This window comes from Leucopleurus acutus, assembly GCF_964270905.1.
Source record: "Leucopleurus acutus genome assembly, chromosome: 4".
Lineage (NCBI taxonomy): Eukaryota > Metazoa > Chordata > Mammalia > Artiodactyla > Delphinidae > Leucopleurus > Leucopleurus acutus.
In genome coordinates, this window is record NC_139146.1 from 58,132,682 (window position 1) to 58,153,943 (window position 21,262).

A 21,262-nucleotide genomic window follows, 5' to 3' on the forward strand; every position below is an offset into this window, starting at 1 on the left:
CCTAGTTTTGCCCTGTATTTTATGTTTGCTAAATTTCCTAAGAGTATAGGGAATACCTAGTTTAAATATAATGGAATTCCCAAGCTTAACTCTAATTTGAGATCTAGTATGGATTAAGTCTATTAAAGTTTCCTAATTGGTGCTTTTCAGCAGATGTTAAATTAATTTAGAACCTATATTCTAGAGGTCCAAGTCAACCAGCCCCATTTTACCTTTATCACAAATTCTTTTTGCAAATATCTGGATTTCCAATTAGATCAAACTGTGGACTTCTATTTCAGGATGTGTTTCTTCCCCTGTATCCCATGTTTTGGTGGTTTATGGATATACCTTAAGGTTGTCCTCTCTAGCCTGCCAGCAAGGCAGGCTCCCAAGCAGATCTGTAAATGGCTAGAGACAATAGAGTAAGACTGGACTGTATTTTCTTATGGATGAAAAGTGGAGCTAGGGTGAGATTTCCTGTGTATGCATGTGCCATGGCTTAAGTGGTTTAAAATGCTCTTTAGTGCCAAAGTGGGGAGCACTTCATATTTCTTATCAACTTTTCCAGATTTAGGCTGAAGAGGAAGAGAGAATAGAGGGACTTGAAAGCTATCAGTTGTCAAATATTAAAATTGGAGACAGATTCTATTACACTAATATTTTTTTCAACAAACATGTTTTGATCATCCTTAGGGTGTTAAATTGCACATCATATTTGTCACTCCATAATCACAAAATGGCAGCTGGACTCGCAAGTATCACATAAATATTTCCTAGAAGGAGGAAGGGGAAAGACCTAAGTCAGCAAGCATTGCACCTACCACTTCTATCAAGTAAGGAAAAACTTCCCCAAGAACTCTTACTGCAGCTTTTCCCTTAAATATCATTGAATCCCTCAGTGACATGGCTATCCCTACTACAAGGAAGAATGAGAAAATTAGTATTTCTAACTTAGAACACAATGAGGGGTCCTCTTAGCAAAGAGGGGCTTAATGACTATTGGTAGGTAGTTAGCTGACCATGGCAGTTATGTTTTTTTTAAAAATATCTTTCTGGGGCTTCCCTGGTGGCGCAGTGGTTGAGAATCTGCCTGCCAATGCAGGGGACATGGGTTCGAGCCCTGGTCTGGGAAGATCCCACATGCCGCGGAGCAACTAAGCTCGTGCACCACAGCTACTGAGCCTGCACGTCTGGAGCCTGTGCTCTGCAACAAGAGAGGCCGCGACAGTGAGAGGCCCGTGCACCACGATGAAGAGTGGCCCCCGCTCACCGTAACTAGAGAAAGCCCTCTCACAGAAAGGAAGACCCAACACAGTCTAAAATAAATGAATAAATAAATAAATTTATAAAAAATTAAAAAATATAAAAAAGTAAAAATATCTTTCTGGAAAGCAGTTGCACAATAGTTACCAACAGTTATAAATGCTGTGAATTGTTTTACTGCAGCACAATCCTATCCCCTGCCATTAAAAGTTGACAACATCCATCGCATACAACAGCTAAAGAATTGGCAGTGGTTGTTGCTCTGACAGTATTACTTCTTGTCTTAGACATGACGAACAAGGGGAGGGGTCAAGAGAAACACATTAAAATTTCTTATCTTTCTGTTTGAATGGCTAACTAATGAAAATGCATTTTTTAAGAGATCATTGTATGGTCACCTATGTAGCTTGTCTTTTTAAAAAAGATAGAAATAGAATGGTTTGACCCTGAATATTAAATGTGAGTTATTTCTGACTCTATATTAGACATAAATTATATTTCCCACCCATTCCTAAAGGTCAAATAATCAGTCATGGGAAAATTTTTAAAAGTACATTTCCATTCAGTCACATAAGCAAATAATGAGGAGGGAAGAACAGTGTGTATTTTAAAGAACCAGAATAAAAGCTGTCCACATTTGGATATCACAATTGTATATCTCAGGGCTTTTCCTTTCATACTTAGGAAACATAATGCCCCTAGAAGGAAAAGAAGAAATTCAAGCTATTAAACACATGTTCTTTTCTCTGTGCCTCTGCATTGATTAATGCCCTGAGCTCACACAGCTGTAAAGTTATACTGATGTCCTCTTTAGACTGTGCCTCACATGACTTTCCTCAGAAAGGGAGAGAAAGGCTTGTCAAGTCAGGAGTAAATGATATATCTCATTTGCATTGAAATATAGAGAGGACCAAAGAAACGGGTTGCTTCTTCTTTGCCACTGCATTTCTTTCTTCATAATATACGGATGATAAAATGGAGCTGGACATGCCACATCATTTGCATTTGGACTTGCTTCCTTTAATGCCCTCTTATGCCTCTTATTTAAAAAATAAATGAAACACTGAATTCTTCTATTCAGGAAGTTATTAGATCCCCATGCAGTTTTTTTTTCATATGCTGAGAACTAGTTCTGGCTTCCTGCTCTGGATTATTTTATCCCGTTAGAGTATCTGCATGATTGAAAACAACTTTGTAAATAAAATATTCCAAATTTACTATATGATAAAAATGGTTTATAACCATTCTCCTAACAGGAAGTACAGAGATAGTCAAACCTTAAATGAGACATTCTTTACTACCTGGCTTAAAGCATTATTCACCAGAGGCTAGTGGTGGTGAACAATTATTTAAAATTAGTGTTGCTTTCCAACCATATGAAATAATCTGATTCTTAAAAAAAAAATTTGTTCAGGTGAAACATTTCTCATTACAAAGACATTACAATAACAGCTATGTTTGTCCTCATTTTTCCATCATATTCTTACTTATAAAAGAAATAAAAAATAAAACTTTAATCATACGTTTCCTTGCTCAAGGAGAATAATAACATTATTTCACTTAATGACTAAATATATGATATTAACAATTTTCTATCAGCTAGACTCCTTATGAATGGCACTAAAGTGGATGAATATTTCCAGAATCAACAGAGAGCATTCTTTAGACTGTGTTACCACAAGCATGACACTATAGGGAAGGTACAACATTACATCTGAAAAGCAAGGCAGTGTCCTTTCTCACCTGGTTCCCTTGCACTGTTGGATTCACTCCTGCTTGCTGGGATTGTAGCAGGCTAATTCCCTGCCTGCTGTTTCTAGGTCAGGCTAGTCTGCCCTTGCCTGGATTCTACACGCACAGACATTTCACCAGTTAATTACTTCTCCTCCTGTGTATTGTTCAAGAAGCTGCACCATTACATGTCACACTACTAGGTTACTATGGTAAAGGAAGTGCTAATTTAATTTATTATTGGAGGATATTGACTTAAATACAAAAAATGTCATAAGGAAGAATCCTGTAGTGAGAAAGTCATTTAGATTGTAAGCTTTTAATTCAAGTCAACACATTAAGTACATGGAACTATTTGACCTCGGCATACAAAACAACAACTTGGTATTATAAAACATTTAAAATTAGGTTACAATTAATTTCTAACATTAACATTTTTAAAAACTTCTTACTGCTTGTTAAAATTTTTTGAATAGTTTATTTACATATTTTATAAGAAATTTTATTTTACCCTTTTCCTTAGCCTGATTCATTCATGTACAAATTTCTGGTCTTTAAAGAAATCTCTGCATAAGTGACCTTTGTAAAAAATTGTCTAAACTCACTACTTTCAATTATTTAGCTTTTATTCCTTCCTCACTGTGCAGCTGCGTCTCTCTTAGTCTCACTAGCATTGTCACTAATACCCAGTGGCAGAGCAACTATGAGGGGGAAAACCCCTCGTATGAGGTACTACAAAAAGACTTTTTCTTACATTTAAGGGATTAATAAATGATATCTCTTAATTCTTACTCTCTCAAGTTGGGAAAAAATATATAGACAAGTGAGTATTTTTAAAAATTTACTAGATACTGTTGCTTAGTGAAAGTAGCTTTAACTTATCTGGTCAAAATAACTTTCTAATTTTCTGACACTGAATTGAAGAACCTTACCCAATCTTAGGCAAAGGGGTCTCTGCTTTCTGGGGAAGATCCTGCTTGGCTAAAAAGAAAACATAATAATGAGCAGAGCGTGAAGAACCTTTTCTGCAGGCAGAAAGAGGAAGGGAAAGAAGCTGAACTGAACTTCCTCCCCCAATTCACTGTACATTACTTCCCCTACATGCAAACCAATTAGGTTCCAAGAGCACATTAGTAAGTCCAATTTGTTTGTAAGTCCAACAAAGTTAGCCTAGGTACCCAACTAACACAATTGGCTATATAGTACTGTACTGTAATGGGTTTATTATACTTTTCACACAAATAATACATAAAAACCAAACAAACACAAAAAATAAAGAAAACATTTTTAATCTTACAGTACAGCACCTTGAAAAGTACAGTAGTACAGTACAACATCTGGCATCCAGGGGCTGGCATCAAGTGAACAGGCAAGAAGAGTTACTGACTGGAAGAGGGAGAGGAGGTGGGAGATGGTAGAGCTGAAGGATCATCAACAATAGGAGATGGAGGGCAAGCTGCAATTTCACTCACGCCTGACGTTGATGGCACAGGTTCTGGTTCCTTGCTGGATTCAATTCTATCTACCCTCTTGAAAAAATGATCCAGTGATGTCTGAGTAGCTCTTTTTTTCTCATAATAGATGACAGGGTAGCACTGGATCGTATTCTGAACGGCTGCTGCAACCTTCGTGTACCATTCTACGTTTGGGTCCTGTGCCTCAAAAACTAACAGTGCCTCCTCAGATAAAGAAAATCCCCTTGCCATTTCCTGCATCGTGAATCTTTTCAGTTCTTCAGTTACTTCTTCCTCTTATATCTCCTTGTCCTTTCTCTGGGCCTTCAATTCTGTCAGGTCTTCATTGGTAAACCCCTTGTGTTGCACATCAAGGAGTTCAATGAAGTCGTCCTCTTGCAGATATAGCTTGAAATAAAGATATTGTACTACTGTACTCTATACAGTACTGTACAGTAAAGTACACAAAACCACAACCACTTGTACAGGATGCATGCACGTGACAATGTACGCCACACACGTGATTGGACACGCGAACACACATTGGCATCTTTGAAAGTTCGCAACTTGAAGGTTCCTGTGTAGGGGACTTACTACATTAGTTCCCTATCACCACTATAAAATATTAGCACAAACTTAGTGGCATAAAACAAGACAAATGTATTATCTTGCAGATTAGTAGGCAAGACACCTTCTACAGGTCTCACAGAGCCAAAATCAAGCTGTTGGCAATGCTGCATTCTTCTGAAGACTCTAGGGAGAGGCAAGTTCCTTGCCTTTTCCAGCTTCTCCAGGCTGCCTGCATTCACTGGTTCTTGGCCCTACTCTGACTTCAAAGTCAGCAGTGGCAGGTTGAATCCTTGTCACATCAAATTATCTCTGACCTCCTTTTCTGTCTTCCTCTTTCACTTTTAATGATCCATTTTGCCCACCCAAATAATCCCGAATAACCTTCCTATTTTAAGGTAGGGTGATTAGCAAATTTAATTCTACTTGTTGCCTTAATTCCCCTTGCTATGTAAGGTGTCATATTCACAGATTCAAGGTATTAAAATGTGTTTTGTTTTATTTTTTTTTAACATCTTTGTTGGAGTATAATTGCTTTACAATGTTGCATTAGTGGCTGCTGTATAACAAAGTGAATCAGCTATACGCATACATATATCCACATATCCCCTCCCTCTTGTGCCTCCCTCCCACCCTCCTTATCCCACCCCTCTAAGTGGTTGCAAAGCACCGAGCTGATTTCCCTGTGTTATGCAGCTGCTTTCCACTAGTTACTATTTTACATTTGGTAGTGTATATATGTCACTGTTACTCTCTCACTTTGTCCCAGCTTACCCTTCCCCTTCTCTGTGTCCTCAAGTCCATTCTCTACATCTGTGTCTTTATTCCTGTCCTGCCCCTAGGTTCATCAGAACAATTGTTTTTTTTATTCCATATATATGTGTGGGCATAGGGTATTTGTTTTTCTCTTTCTGACTTACTTTACTCTTAATGACAGACTCTAGGTCCATCCACCTCACTAAAAATAACTCAATTTCATTTCTTTTTATGGTTGAGTAATATTCCATTGTTTATATGGGCCACATCTTCTTTATCCATTCTTCTGTCGAAGGACACTTAGGTTGCTTCCATGTCCTGGCTATTGTAAATAGTGCTGCAATCAACATTGTGGTACATGACTTTTTTGAAAACATAGCGATAAACCTCTTTGAAATTGGTCTTAGCAATGGTTTTTTGGTTATGACACCAAAAACACCAACAATAAAAACAAAAGCAAATAAGTGGGACTACATCAAACTAAAAAAGTTTCTCACAGCAAAAGAAAATCAAGGGAATAAAGAGGCAATCTATGGAATGGGAGAAAATATTTTCAAACCATATATCTGATAAGGGACTAATATTTAAAATATATGAAAAACTCATACTAATCAATAACAACAAAAAAACCAATTCAAAAATGGGCAGAGGCACTGAATCAACATTTTTCCAAAGAACAAATACAAAGGCCAACAAATACATGAAAAGATGCTCATATTACTAATCAGCAGGGAAATTCAAAATCAAAACCACAACCTCACACTTGTTAGAATGGTTATTATCAAAAAAGCAAGAAGTAACAAGGGTTGGTTAGGATGGGGAACAAAGGGAACAATGGTGCACTGTTGGTGGGAATGTAAATTGGCATAATCACTATGGAAAACAGTATGAAGCTTCCTCAAAAAATTGAAATTAGAGCTACTATATAATCCAGCAATCCCACATCTGATTATATATCTGAAGAAAATGAAATCACTGTCTTAAAGAGTTATCTGCGCCCCCATGCAGTATTTTTCACAATAGCTAAGATATGAAAACTACCTAAATGTCCATCAGCAAATAAATGGATAAAGAAAAGGTAGTAGATATACACAATGGAATATCATTTCGCCTTAAAAATAAGGAAATCCTGCTATTTATGATAATATGAAACTTAAAGGTATTATGCTAAGTGAAATGTCAGTGAGAGAAAAGCAAATACTGCATGATTTCACATATATGTGGAATCTGAAAAAAATAAGACACACGGAAACAGAGAGTAGAATGGTGACTTCCAGTGGCTGGTGTTTGAGAGAAATAGATGTTTGTCAAAGGATACAAACTTCCAGTAATAAAATGAATAAATTCTGGGTATTTAATAATCAGTGTTTTGACTGTAGTTAATAATACTGTATTATATGCTTGAAAATTGCTATGAGAACAGATCTTTAAAGTTCTTGCCACAAACACACCCATACAGATTTTAATTATGTGAGGTGATGAATGTGCTTTGTAACTTTATCATGGTAATCATTTTACAATAAATAAATATATCAAATCATCAGGCTATACACTTTAAGCTTACACGGTGTCATATGTCAATTATGTCTCAATAAAGTTAGGGGGAAAAATGGGTACCATGCAAGGTGGTAAACCATTTAAACATGGGAATAGAAATATTATGATTATAAAATTGCTATAGAAGTCTCATATAATTGTATGGTCTTAAGTTTCAATCCAATATAACTGTCCAAATTTCCTTGCACTACCTTTTCTCACTTGTTTGAATTTTTAACTTCTTTCTTATTGCCCTTATGTATAAAAATTGCCAACTACATACCAATTCAAGATAAAGTAGGAAGGTAAAATCACAAAGGAGGAATAACATCTTAAAAGGAGAGAGATTAAAGGGAAGATAAAGGCAGTCTCTCAAAAACTGCTAATAGTAAAGTTTAAACGACCTCTGAATTCCTAAGAAGTATTATTTTGAGGGAAATTTTGGTAAGAATAATTTGAAAGAACTTTATTATGTTATTTTAGTCTATTTTTCTCCCTGGAAGGGGAAAATCAAAGTAAAATACTACACTTTTAGATCATTTTGCTAACCTTCGATGAAAAGAAATCACTTACCTCATATTGGGTGGACTATTTCTATATTTATAAAAGCCCAAGACAAAATTCCTGAAGATATTTTATTTTAAAAAAATGCACACAATATTTTTGATGTTTTAAAATAACGTTCACATTTGGAAATTATATGCATAGAATGGGTTTTAAATGACAATTGTATCTTGTGCTGTAATTGTCTCATGTCTTGGCTATTTGTGTGTTTGCTAATCATTAATTGCAAATAGTTTTACTGAATTAATTGTATCAATAGAATTAAAGATGTCAGAATTGTAGTCTAGTTAAGTGAAATAAACTAAAGTAGACCTTGGCCAAAGTGTCCCCTGGCTAGAGTTACCAGGTCTTTTAAGAGTTGGAGATAACTTCTCTCAGAAGACTGGTAGCATAGGAAAAGGAAACTTACCAGGCAATTTCATGAGAAAGAAGACAACAGAAAATAAGGCATAAAAACAATGAAAAATCAGTACAAGAACAAAATCTTTAGAGAAAGATAAGTAACTTAAGAAAGATTTTCCTTCTAAACAAGAAATTTTCATCCTAAAACTCCATTATTTTATCATTAGAAGACTGAGTTACTAGGATTAAAGTTCCACTCCCAAAACATGGCTATGAACCAAAGGTCAAGGTGAAGACAAGTAAATTGGTGGTGTCACGCTAGACTGAGAATTAATAAATGGCTGGCAATGTGTTTCTGCCCTCTGCAGTTTAAGCTCAGACTAGGGGCTGAATAACTTGGAGAGCAGGAGTAAGTTAGAGAGGTAGATGGAGTGATAAATACAGAAATGTACCGACAGACAGAAATGTATTGATCTAGAAACATTTCCAAGCAGAGGGAACTAGGTCTAAAGAAATTGTCAAGGAAACCAATTCAAACCGCAAGATAACTGGCGTTGATGATGTAGCACCTATTCATACTCTTAGGTAGGAAATAGTATCAATATTCTGCTGAACTAATGATAATATAAAATAGCAGTGGGAATATTGACTCTGATGGGTTAAAAATAATGCAAACAGTAATAGACCTAGCAAACACTTGCTCATTAAGGAAGTTTCCTCAACTATGCCACTCTTCCATTAAAAGGACATGGATATATAAAACCTTTTTAGTACTGATTGTTCTGCAGAGTATAACAAACCTTAAGCTACTATCAAGCATTTCCAGGACGTGGATGTCACTGAACATGCATTGTCCTCACTCCCCACCTGCCACTTTTCCTGTGGTGGTTACAGCTTTGAGTTTCCCCAAGCAACTCATGGTTGATCCTTTTGCACCTCACGTGGTGTGAGTTTTCCTAAATAGTTTTCCAGATTGTCCTTTGAAAAACTGAGTCAGAGGCTCATTTCTGCCCATAAAGAAAGTCAATCTAATATAAAATAACTGATTGCAACTGAAAATGCAAAGAACCTCAAAGCTGTTAAACAGAAATCTTTTGAAAAAATGACAATTTATTTACCATTCAGCGGGTATCTATCGAGAGTCAACCATCAGTCAGAAATGGAGTGAAATGCTATGGACATGAATGTGAGCAAGAGAGTCTCTTCCCTCAAGAATTTTCTTATGGAAAAATTGATGTAAACAGGCAAACATGGCTTATAAATGTTGAAGAATTCATCTAAGAGTGTTTATTTCAACTGAGCAGAATGAGATATTTTAGAGATGAAAGTCCAGCCTTATTGGTGCTTCTCAAGTCAAAATATATACACACTTGCATGTTCCACTTATGTGTTTTAATAGCAATTTTGATATTTGCATAATATTTTCAGTTTTCAATCCTTTGTACATATAATTTCATCATTATACTGTAAAGGTATTTTAATCAGTATGAATCTGTAGATAACACAGAATAAATGCTTGCTGATGGCCATAAAGTAAAAATTGAACCTGTAAAAAAGAAACTTACTCTAGTGTTAAAATATTTTAGAGTTTATTCTAAATGGTCTTTGCAATATTCCAGAACTTATACTGTTTTAGAAAGTGAGGAAATAACAATCACAGAGTCTTCTGAGGATGACTAGCTTTTAGAGGAGAATTGTCAGCCATTGCTTCGTTGATTTCAGCTTGATTTCCTTTCAGAATGAGAAATTATAATGAATCACCACCAATCAGCAAACCTGATTATGGATGTCAGCTATATAGCCTAAAAAAAGCACCTGCTTCCTGGGCAAGTACTAGACAGCTGTGGGCAAGACTGTAACTAAGTAGTCCTATGCCAGCAATAAAGATTTTGAAAATCTCCCAACCCTAAAACCTCTCCATCTGTAACATATTTCTTTAATGACACCTGAATTATGCCAAGCACAATTGAAATCTAGATTTTAGGATAATATATATATATATATATATATATATATATATATATATATATATATATATATAAATATAATCCATTATATTTTTGTTGACAGCACACTCATTTTAGTCCAAAAGTGCAAGTTAAATATCAATGTGTGTGTCTATGTATGTTTCGGATAAGCTTTAAATTTTATTTTATGATGTAGTTCTACTTCCATTTTAAATAACAAATTCATAACATTTTCTAAGGCATAAAATTACTAAAGTTCTTAATTCAGCCCAGATGTTATCACTGCCCTTCTCCAAGATAATTGGTTCTCCTCTACTTGGCAGAGTCCTGTGCCAAACCACCTGAGAAACAACTGGGTTGTTTTGGTTTCAAATTGTCTTTGTTAATGGTCTTTGACTTGTGCATAAACTTCTTCTGAAATCTGTCTACATAGAAAGGTTGATTTGCTCAAAATAACAGAAATGGGCCAAAACATATATCACAAGAGAGAGATAATTTTAGCTATGTTTCTCTGGAAAAGACAATGTAACAGAAACTTTAGGCAAGATAATCTCTAGGTTAATACCTTTAATTAATGCTGTTACAGGAAAGGTTAAATTGTTTTGGATGGGTAATTGGACACCCTCTAAAAATCTCTGTTTTAATATTTTGATTATAAATGTGACAGCTGGGATGGAATACAAACCTCTTTTGAAAATTTTAATTTGCTTAACAAATGCTTTTGGTACAGAAGGTATGGTAATTTATCTTTTTTTTCCAAAATAAGTGTTCGCTTAACTCAAGGATGCTACTGGTGACAGGCTTTAGCATTGATGAGTGAGCATGACCTCAAAGATCAACACAGGGCCAACAGATGTTTTTGTGTTGTCAATATATAAAGATTTTACAGTGAAAATTAAAGCCAGATGTTTCAGTGAGGATGCATAACTATCTGTACAGTCCAAATAAAGCATTTTGTTTTGTGTTATAAGCAAGACCTTCATGTTAAAACCTACTAACAAACCATTTCAAGGTTTAAAAACATGATATTTTTTGCCATATGAATAACTCTCTTTTCTATTTTCCCTCATGTCTTAATAATAAACTCCAAAATGAAGAACCAAAAGTCATAACATTTACATATGTTATGTAACATTTACAACTTCATGTTTCAATAAAATGACTGGATAACCAAAACAAGGGGTGGATATTAGTAATCTCTTACAACTATCACAGTGACATTCTTTGTCAACTAAATTATCATTTTACTATGATCTCCATTCACTTCAAAATTTTTCTTAGAAAAATTAAACAAGACTACCTACCTTTGGAAACCATGGCTATAAGACCTTTAGTGATTTTAATGAAATCTAAGAGCCACTGAATAAAATTTAAATATTATGGTTACACCTGAAATGTAATTAAAATATTCATAGATATTTCAAATCTATTATTTATGAATTTTTAAAATTAAAGTATAATTGAATTACAATTTTGTGTTAATTACTGCTGTACAGCAAAGTGACTCAGTTATACATATATATACATTCTTTTTCATATTCTTTTCCATTATGATTTATCACAGGATATTGAATATAGTTCCCTGTGCTATACAGTAACATGTACTGTACAGCAGTAATTAACACATTATAATTCAATTATACCTTAATTTTAAAAATTCATAAATAATAGATTTTGAAATATCATTATAAACATCTTAATCTCCAAATACAATAATTGAAAATGTCCCCCTTTTTAGCTAAAAGGTGCTAAATAAGTAATATAAAATATACTTTCCATTGTATATGCAATATGTAGTAAATATCTTTTGTTATATAATTTAAAAAGCATATTTTCCATGACCAGTTGCAGTAATATTTCCACACCATTCCAAAAGTGTCTATGGACTTTTTCTTATAAAACAATTATTTATTTCCTCTAGGATAGAAATTTAGTTATTTCCAACATTTCACATTAAATGATAAAGTTTTATTTGACATTCTGAAATGAGTTTAAATGCTAGATCAATTAAGATAAGCAAAGGCATAATATATCTAGAACTGTGTATAACCTAGTTATAAAGTGCAAGATGGTCAAAAGGTACAATTTCCAGTTATAATATAAATAAATACTAAGGATGTACTGTACAACATGGTTAATAAAATGAACACGACTGTATGTTATATATGAAAGTTGTTAAGAAAGTAAACCCTAAGAGTTCTCATCATAAGGAAAAGTATTGTTTTTCTTTTTCTTTTATTTTGTAACTCTTTGAGATGATGGATGTTCACTAAACTTATTGTAGTAATCATTTCATTATGTATGTAAATCAAATTATTATGCTGTAAACCTTAAACTTATATAGTGCTGTAGGTCAACTATATCTCAATAAATATATTATATCTCAATAAACTGGAAAACAATAAAATAAAGTCCAAATAAATTGTATTGTCCCAATTATTTTTAATATACTGACTAGCAACATTGTTCAGATAGCTTCAAGTTAAAAAACTACAATAGTTTTTTATAAAAAATTTATTTTTAATACCAGTCTTTCAGCCATTGCGATCACTCGTGGTAAATAAATGGAATAATATTTTTGTGTTATCTTTCCAGATACACACACATTTCCCCCATCCCTGTCATCACATACATATTTTTTCACTCTTTTAAGAAAATGTTATAATTTTGTACCCATTGCTTCTCATACTGAAAGTTTTTTCCTTAATCAAGAAAAAATTTGATTTTTCCTTCTTTCCTCAAGGATAATGAGGTTGCCTGGCTTTTTTTATATTGTGTAGAATACATTTCATTAAACTACATTTTGCTATGGTTTTAAGATTATAAAACTGATGCTATGTTATATGGTGTATAGGTATACATATTAATTTAAAATTACAGGCATTTTAAGTGGTCTTCTGCATTACTCGATAATATGGGTTCACTTTTTTCAACTTTTTGATTATTCTAATTACCAGTTTCACTCTTTTTAAATTTATATCTTCAGGTATAATTTTATTCTTAATTTTTTTTCAAGCAGTAATATTCACTTTGTTTACCTGTGTGTCTTACATAGAGCATAGTCACACATTTTATCCTAATTCCATTGAACTATGTCAGCAGATATTTTTTACCCATTGTATTTATTGATATAACAGATGTGTACCAATTCTGTACTACAATTGTTTTGCTTTCTGTATGTATTTTTATATAATTTTTATTGTTTCTGCATTTTTGCTTTGAGTGTGGTGTGTGTTTATGTTAATATTTTTTGCTCTAGTGATTAACTATATAACTTTATATTTGTACCCCAAATCTTCTATTTGTTAAAAAGTTTTATTTCCTAATGTAGATATTTATGTTCCTTCTTTCTCCATGGTCCATGTCTTTCCATTTTTTCCACTAATCGTTTAGTGTCAGTTATATTATAATTTTTTGTGTTTATATTTTTAAATAGTATTTTTAGATAATTTATTTTCTTGATCAAGTATAATATCCTTCAACCCAATGAGGAGATCAGACAATTTACCCACCTCCCATCTTCTTTCTCCATTTCCATGGTAAAAAATAACATTTTCATTCTAACCAAACATTTCTTTTTGTCTGAGTTCTGATCTTAAATGTCAACCAAAGTCCTTTTTTTCTGTATTTTATTTGAAACTTTTTTTTTTTTTACTGATCGACAAAAAGACTTCTTTTTTTTTTACAGAAAGAGAAAGCAGACATAAATTTCAGCACATCTTCAAAGCATCAATCTGTATATATTTTTTATTACACTGCTAAGGAAACCAATTCTGATAGTTATAAAACAAGGTAATTTTTTATATTGTAATTACTTTTCATCTGTCAAAGTTTTTAAAGAACTAATATGAAAATCATTCTCAGTTTTAATCAATTTTAGTTGAAAAAGTAATTACAGATTGAAAAAATATCTAATGCTTTACTGTGGATGAGATAAAAAAACACAAAGTCTTTGGGAAATAAATCAGAATCAGCTTTATCTAATAACCCTATCTTTAAAGCTAAGGAAATAATTAGAAATGTTGACAAAAATAATCATTGCAGAAATTTACATAGGTCTTAACAATTAGATTTTTGAAGATCATTCAATGACATCTCATAATGTAAGGTTTTCTGAAAATGAAAGATACTAATCTTTAATAGTATTAATTATTAATTCTGTTTGTTTAAAAATGCTTGTAAAACAGCATAAAAGGACTCAAATTAAATATAACTAATTAATAAACACAGTTTTCTTTTTGGGATAGCCTATATATGACATTTAATGTATTTTCAACTTCTCTGTATTTTTTAATTCCCTACAATGAGATCACATAATTAATGCATGTATAAAAAATACGTTTTAAAAATTTGAAGGTTTGGGAGATATATAACAAAGGAATTGGTAAGAAATTAAATTATTAACATAGCTTCATGAATAATTAACAACACCTAACCCAGAAATAACTAGAGATACTTTTGTTAACACAACATTTTAATCCATTTGTCATTATCCAGAACTACAAAACCACTGAAACAACAAATCAGACACCCCAGAGTTTTGAACCACATCTGTACAACTTGATTATTTTGTTACTTCAAGCACGCCAGGTCTTGACCTCATAAATGCCTCTAGTTTGATGACCCTTGGAGTTTCTTAGTCACCAGCCATTTTCTATCTTCATTTTATTCCCTACAGAGTTTAGGTTCTGGGGCCTATCATTTCTATCACTTTCCTGCCAATATATTAAATGTCCTTACCCCTTAAAATTAAATTTCCATTATGCCCTCTGGCTAAAACTCATTCCTGATTTAATGGAATGCTGAAATTCCACAGCATCATCAAGTGTGCTGAATACTTCAATGGAAAAAAAAAAAAAAGTCACACACCTATTTATGCTAACAATACTACATTTTTTTTTTTTTTTTTTTTTTTTGGCGGTACGCGGGCCTCTCACTGTTGCGGCCTTTCCCATTGCGGAGCACAGGCTCCGGGCCCAGCCGCTCCGTGGCATGTGGGATCTTCCCAGACCGGGACACGAAGCCGTGTCTCCTGCATTGGCAGGCAGACTCTCAACCACTGCGCCACCAGGGAAGCCCACAATACTACATTTTTAAGGCCATTGGCTTCAGTTCTAGCTCGCAAATCTGTAAACCAAGGGAACAGTGTTTTTCTATTGATTCTATTGATACAAGACTTCTATTTTTTTCACAGAAATAGTTGGAAATATTATCTACTTTCTTCAAATTTTCAACTAAGTTCCTGCCTACCATCTCATGCTTAATTACTTCACCTCTTACTTCCTGGGTAACATAGAAGCCATAATGAAGACAACCACAATAACATTCTAGGTTTCCTTCATCCATCAATAGATATAGATATACACATCCACACACAAGCACATTCCATCCTTCGGAATTTTGTTGAGATACCTTTTCTTCTGGGGTATCTTTCTAGTTCTCTCCCACTTTGAGTCATATGTCTTTTAATACTGTAGTATAATTATTTTTGGATTTTGTAGTTAGGCTATAAATGTTGTATCTGTTTACTCTGACTTTGAGCTTTATATAGAAAGTATTCAAATGTAAAAAAGTAGAGAAATCAATATACCCATATTCCCATCACTAACCATCAACAACAATACACACTCTATTACACTCGGTTCATCTATCCACTATCCCCTTTTTAGTGCAGTATTTTAAAGCAATTCCAGGACATCATATTATCTCATCATCAAATATGCCAATGTGCATCTAATAATTAACAGCTTTTCATAGTCATGATATCATTATCATATTTAACACAATTACCCAAAATACTTGAATATCATCTAACAGCCAGTCAGCTTTCTCTAAGTTATTAAAGTTGACTTATTCAAATCAGAATCTAATCTACACACACTCATTTTATTTGGTTGTTACATCTTCTATAGCTCTTATTTTATTTTTTTGAATTTGATTTTATTTATTTTTTTATACAGCAGGTTCTTATTAGTTATTCATTTTATACATATTAGTGTATATATGTCAATCCCAATCTCCCAATTCATCCCACCACCACACTGCCTACCATTTTCCCCCCTTGGTGTCTACACGTTTGTTCTCTACATCTGTGTCTCTATATCTCTTTTAATCTAGAACATTCATGCTCCCATCTCCCTTTTTTTTTTTTTTTTTTGTGGTACGCAGGCCTCTCACTGTTGTGGTCTCTCCCATTGTGGAGCACAGGCTCCGGACATGCAGGCTCAACTGCCATGGCTCACGGGCCCAGCCACTCCACGGTATGTGGGATCTTCCCGGCCCAGGGCACAAACCCATGTCCCCTGCATCGGCAGGAGGACTCCCAACCACTGCGCCACCAGGGAAGCCCTCCCATCTCCTTTTTTTACACTGACATTAGCTTTTGAAAAAATGAGGTCAGTTCTCCTAAAATGTCTGGTATTCTGCATTTGACTGATTACTTCCTGAAGGTACAGCATTTCATGTTTCTATTTTTCCCTTATTTTCTCCAAACTGGAAGTAAAAAGACCTGTTTAGATTTGCATTCAATTTTAGGGGCCAAAGTATTTCACATTGCTTCACAGCACAAGGCACATATCTCCAGTTGTCTCATCTTTATCTTTTGAAAATGGGTTTCCTTTACTGTGAGCACATCTCAGAAATTTCCTGAGCACTATACCCAACATGGCAGAGTTCCACTGGCTCATGAAATGTAAACAAAATTACTCTCTCAGAAAGTCATTTTAAAAATTGGAATAATATGGCTTTTTATTAACAGCTTCTTAGGCTGTTCAGCCTGATAAGCACAAACTTCCTTTTGTATTATCTCCATAGTAGGAAGCGTAGTTTGTACACACACATCTTTTGTTCAACATCATTTTTCCATGAGAAATGACTTTGATTTTGACCCAGAAGACTTAGCTATTTCTACACTTGACCTGTTGGCTAAATTTTCAAAGTAGATTTCAAAGTAAAAAAATATTTTTTGATGTTCAGACAGCTTCCTTCAACAATATTACTTATTTTGACAAAAAGCATGTCTTTATTATTTCCTTATTTAGGACACAGTTTCACATCATTGAATCCTGATAAAAGTTCACAGTATACACAACACATTTTTTTTTTATCATTTGAGGTTTTTCTTCTTTTTTTTGGTAAGTCTCCTCAAATTCATAGAAATTGCACTATTTTATGAAAATAAATGTCTGAGGTAATTGAGATATCTCCCTCATGTTTCTACTATTGATCCCCTCAGAACAAAACAAAATCATAAACAAAACACCTGTAATCCATAGAAGCGGAGCTTTTCTTCATTTTTTCTTCACTCTAATTTTGAGGGAAACCTAACTTCAGCTTCTAGTTACTAACAACACCACCACCAAAAAGATAATGGAGCTTACATATAGCTAAGAGATTTCTATACATACTCTACAAGTTCAGAATATTCAACCTCACCCTTCCATTCCAAATGCTCTTTTAAAACCATGCATGCTTTGTCACAACTGAAGAAGATTTTAGAGATCTTCCACTCAAACCTCATTATTATACAGAGGAGAAAAATGTGGCCAAGTGCAGTTAGGTGGCTTTTCTGAAGGGTTAAATGCTAATTACAGGCACAGCTGGTACTATAGTAAATGTCTCCAGTCAATATACTAGTTTTCTAATTACTTACATTCTTTGCTGCTTTCATTCCTATGTGCTTTGCAATTATTAGAACCAAGATGTAGATGACTGAAGCAAATAGTCTTAGACATAAAAGGCAGTCAATAGTGGTTAGTAAATTAGTTTCAGCTATTTAGCAGGTAAAAAACATAACTATACTTAAGTATCCTTGCAAAGAATGTGTTCTTTTGAGAGTTCTATGAAACAGAGGTTTCATAGCAAACTCATCTCCCACTTTTTAATTGTAACATCCTTTAGGTACCAGAGAATAACTAATGCAAGAAATGTAATAATTATTTTTATTTTTGTAGTGTTACTGTATTTTTTAAGTTGCTTTGTATGTTTGTTTAACTGTTTTTAACTATTTAGGTATCTTTGGAAATTAGAACAAAAATATATAGAAGGATTAAAATATTGCCCCCAAACACAAAAACCAAGAAATAAACAACACTTAATAGATAATAAATATATACTTGTTATCTTCACATAAAATATCAAATTTTATAACTGCTTTTAAAATGCTCCATTATAACAGTAAGTTTCAACATAAATTCTTCTTCAGCTTATTTTTAATTACTACAAAGTATTCAATTTATCCAGTGTTTAGAGTAAACTTCTTAGCCTAAAATGATTATCTTAATTTCTGTCCATGTGAATGGAAATACTCTTATAAAGTGTATGACTGTGTAAGAACTCTTCAAAGGGTTTGCCATATTGCTTTCTATAAACAAGATGGCAAATCCTATGCATAGATATAGTGTAAAAAATATAGTGAGCATTTCCCTAAGCACTAAACTTTATCATTTATATTTTTCAAATTTCATGAGCAACAAATGGCAGTCTAGTGTTGTTTAATTTACACTTTTTTAATTATAAGTGAGAGTAAACAACAATATATACTTTCACAATACTTAATTATTATATAAAATTCTCAAGTTAAGAGGTCCATTGTAAATATGCTTCATATTAATCATTCTCTTATTTTATCATACAGGAAAATGTAACCGGCAAAATCAAGATGGCTCGACAATATTTTTATGTGTATTACAAACTAAAACTTTTACAGAGACAAAATGTTGCATAATTCAACTTGAAAGTGAATCATTAACACACATAGTTGTTTCAAGTTGACATGAGATGCATATCTTTGCATACTTAGAATAAAGAGAGAATAGTGTAACTACCAAAATAAATTTATATGCACTGTAGTGTGACATGTATCTTCAAAATTTACTGAATATTTTCTTAATATACTAAACCCTTTTTTTCTAAATAATACACTATTGAGTATATGTGCATAATAGGTGCAACGTGTACAGAAAGCACAGCAGGGGTAGAAATGAAAATCCTTTGATCCAATGTAGCTGCCAACAAAGAAGAGAGTTGCAGGTGGAGGTCTCTGGAAAACAGACTCAGGTGAAGTCTGGTGTGCACAAGGTTTATTAGGGGCCAACACCTGTGCAAGGGAGGGTACGGAAGCAGGACTAGGCAGAGGGTGTGGTCAAACTGCACAGCACACCCCATAATAGCTTCAGCTGACCTCCCCAAAAAAGGTGTGGAACTAAATTGTTACTCAGAATTGTCTTGTGTTAGGCCAAAATAAAGAGGCCTTTGTACCCCGCCTCAATCATTTTTTCAGTTGCTCTATGATTTTTCTTAACTTTTCTACTTGGTTGCAGTTACAGAGTGCTGTGGTTTATAGCATACATTTATTGTAAATATACATTGTATGAAAACAACAAAACATAGTTTAGTGTGAACAGCTGCTTGCCTACTACACCATATTCACTTTTGAAACTAGAGAAAGAAAAATTTACAAATGTCTCAAATATAATGAAAAGATACAGATCTTTAGGCCAAACTTCTGGTTGCAAATTGAGATCAAATTGCCTGTGCCTTTAATTCAGCAATCTAGTATATGTTGGAACAGAACAATAGTTTATATCAAAGTAAATTTTGAAAAAATAATTTTTTTGCTTTAAATATGCATGGGTCAAGGAATTTTTGAATTAAAGTTTGAAGTTTAATAAACTGTATAGTTTTATAAATGTCTGCAAGAAAAAATAAAGGAAATTTAGATCAAATGGCAATGAAACAGATAGTTAAGAAGAGGAAAAAGACATTTTAGGACCTTAGCTGTCCATAAAAATAAGCCCAAATAAATAAAATAAAATGTTTCAAATTTTCTGATGAATCTCATAAATACTTCATACAGACTATTATCTGGTGTCATGGTTTTTTACCTCAATAGTAGAAAAAAAAAACCCTGACATCAAGGCCTTATCGTTTTCTCAGTTTCCAGTTATAGGTTTAGAAATAGTTTAAGAATGTATTGCAAGAGGAAGGCAATTTTAATTTCAGGAATGGAAATCATGGCTATTTATTAAATGTTTAACATTAAAGTCTAGGAAAAGATTAGTAATGAATAAAATAATCTGTTTCAATGATATAAAATATCTACTTTTATCTATGTTTCATTATGATCTCTTAGTTTAGATTTATCCTTACAATTTTATCTGTTGGAAAAAAGTTCATTTAAAATATTTTTAAATACATTTTCAACATATTTAGTTTTCATTGTCATTTCACTACATTTTAAAGAGATGGAGCTTAACCCCCTTTACCTATATTGTGGGCTTGAGTTAGTGACTCACTTTTAACAACTAGAATAGGGAAAGAAAACAATGATTGTTTACATTGGAGAAACCTAGCAAACACTACCTTATAGAAATAAAAGTTAACCTTATTAGTAATGGTAGGTAAGTGCCTTATACCCCTGTCATGATGTGCTGAGATAGGTACATCACTGCTATGGCATTCTTACCCTAAATCCATAACTTTAGTATAAACATATGAAAATATCAGACAAACCTAAATTGAATGGCATTCTGCAAAATATTTGACCCCTATTTCTCAAAACTGTCTAGGACATGAAGGACAAGAAAAGACTGAGGAAGTATCACAGATTGGAGAAGCCTAAAATATCATGATAAATAAATGCGATGTGGTACCTCCCCTGGATTAGATATTGGAAGTGTAAACAACATTAGTGGAGAAAGTAATGGAATATGAAGGGAATCTGTTGTTAATAGTATTGTAATGTTAATTTCTTAAGTTTTGATAAATGTACACTGTTGGAGGAGGTCATCAAGAAAGGGCATGACATCTGATTGACCCTGGAGTTGGATCTGGGCAATCAGATGCTCCTCACTTCCTCCCCTGTCCTTGGATTGTACAGGCCTACCCAGTGTTCCTACAGTGGGAGCTGTTTACAAGGACACAGCCTTGAGAGGGAATGGTGTTAAGATCATCTGGATGATACACGTGACTGAAACCAGGTATGGCCTCTATATAAACTTCTGAGATTCTGGCAGGTGGATGCAGAATCTACTTGTCTCTCAGCTGCTCGAGACAAGCCTTGTATATAAATTCCCTTGCTTTTTAAACCTGACACCTACC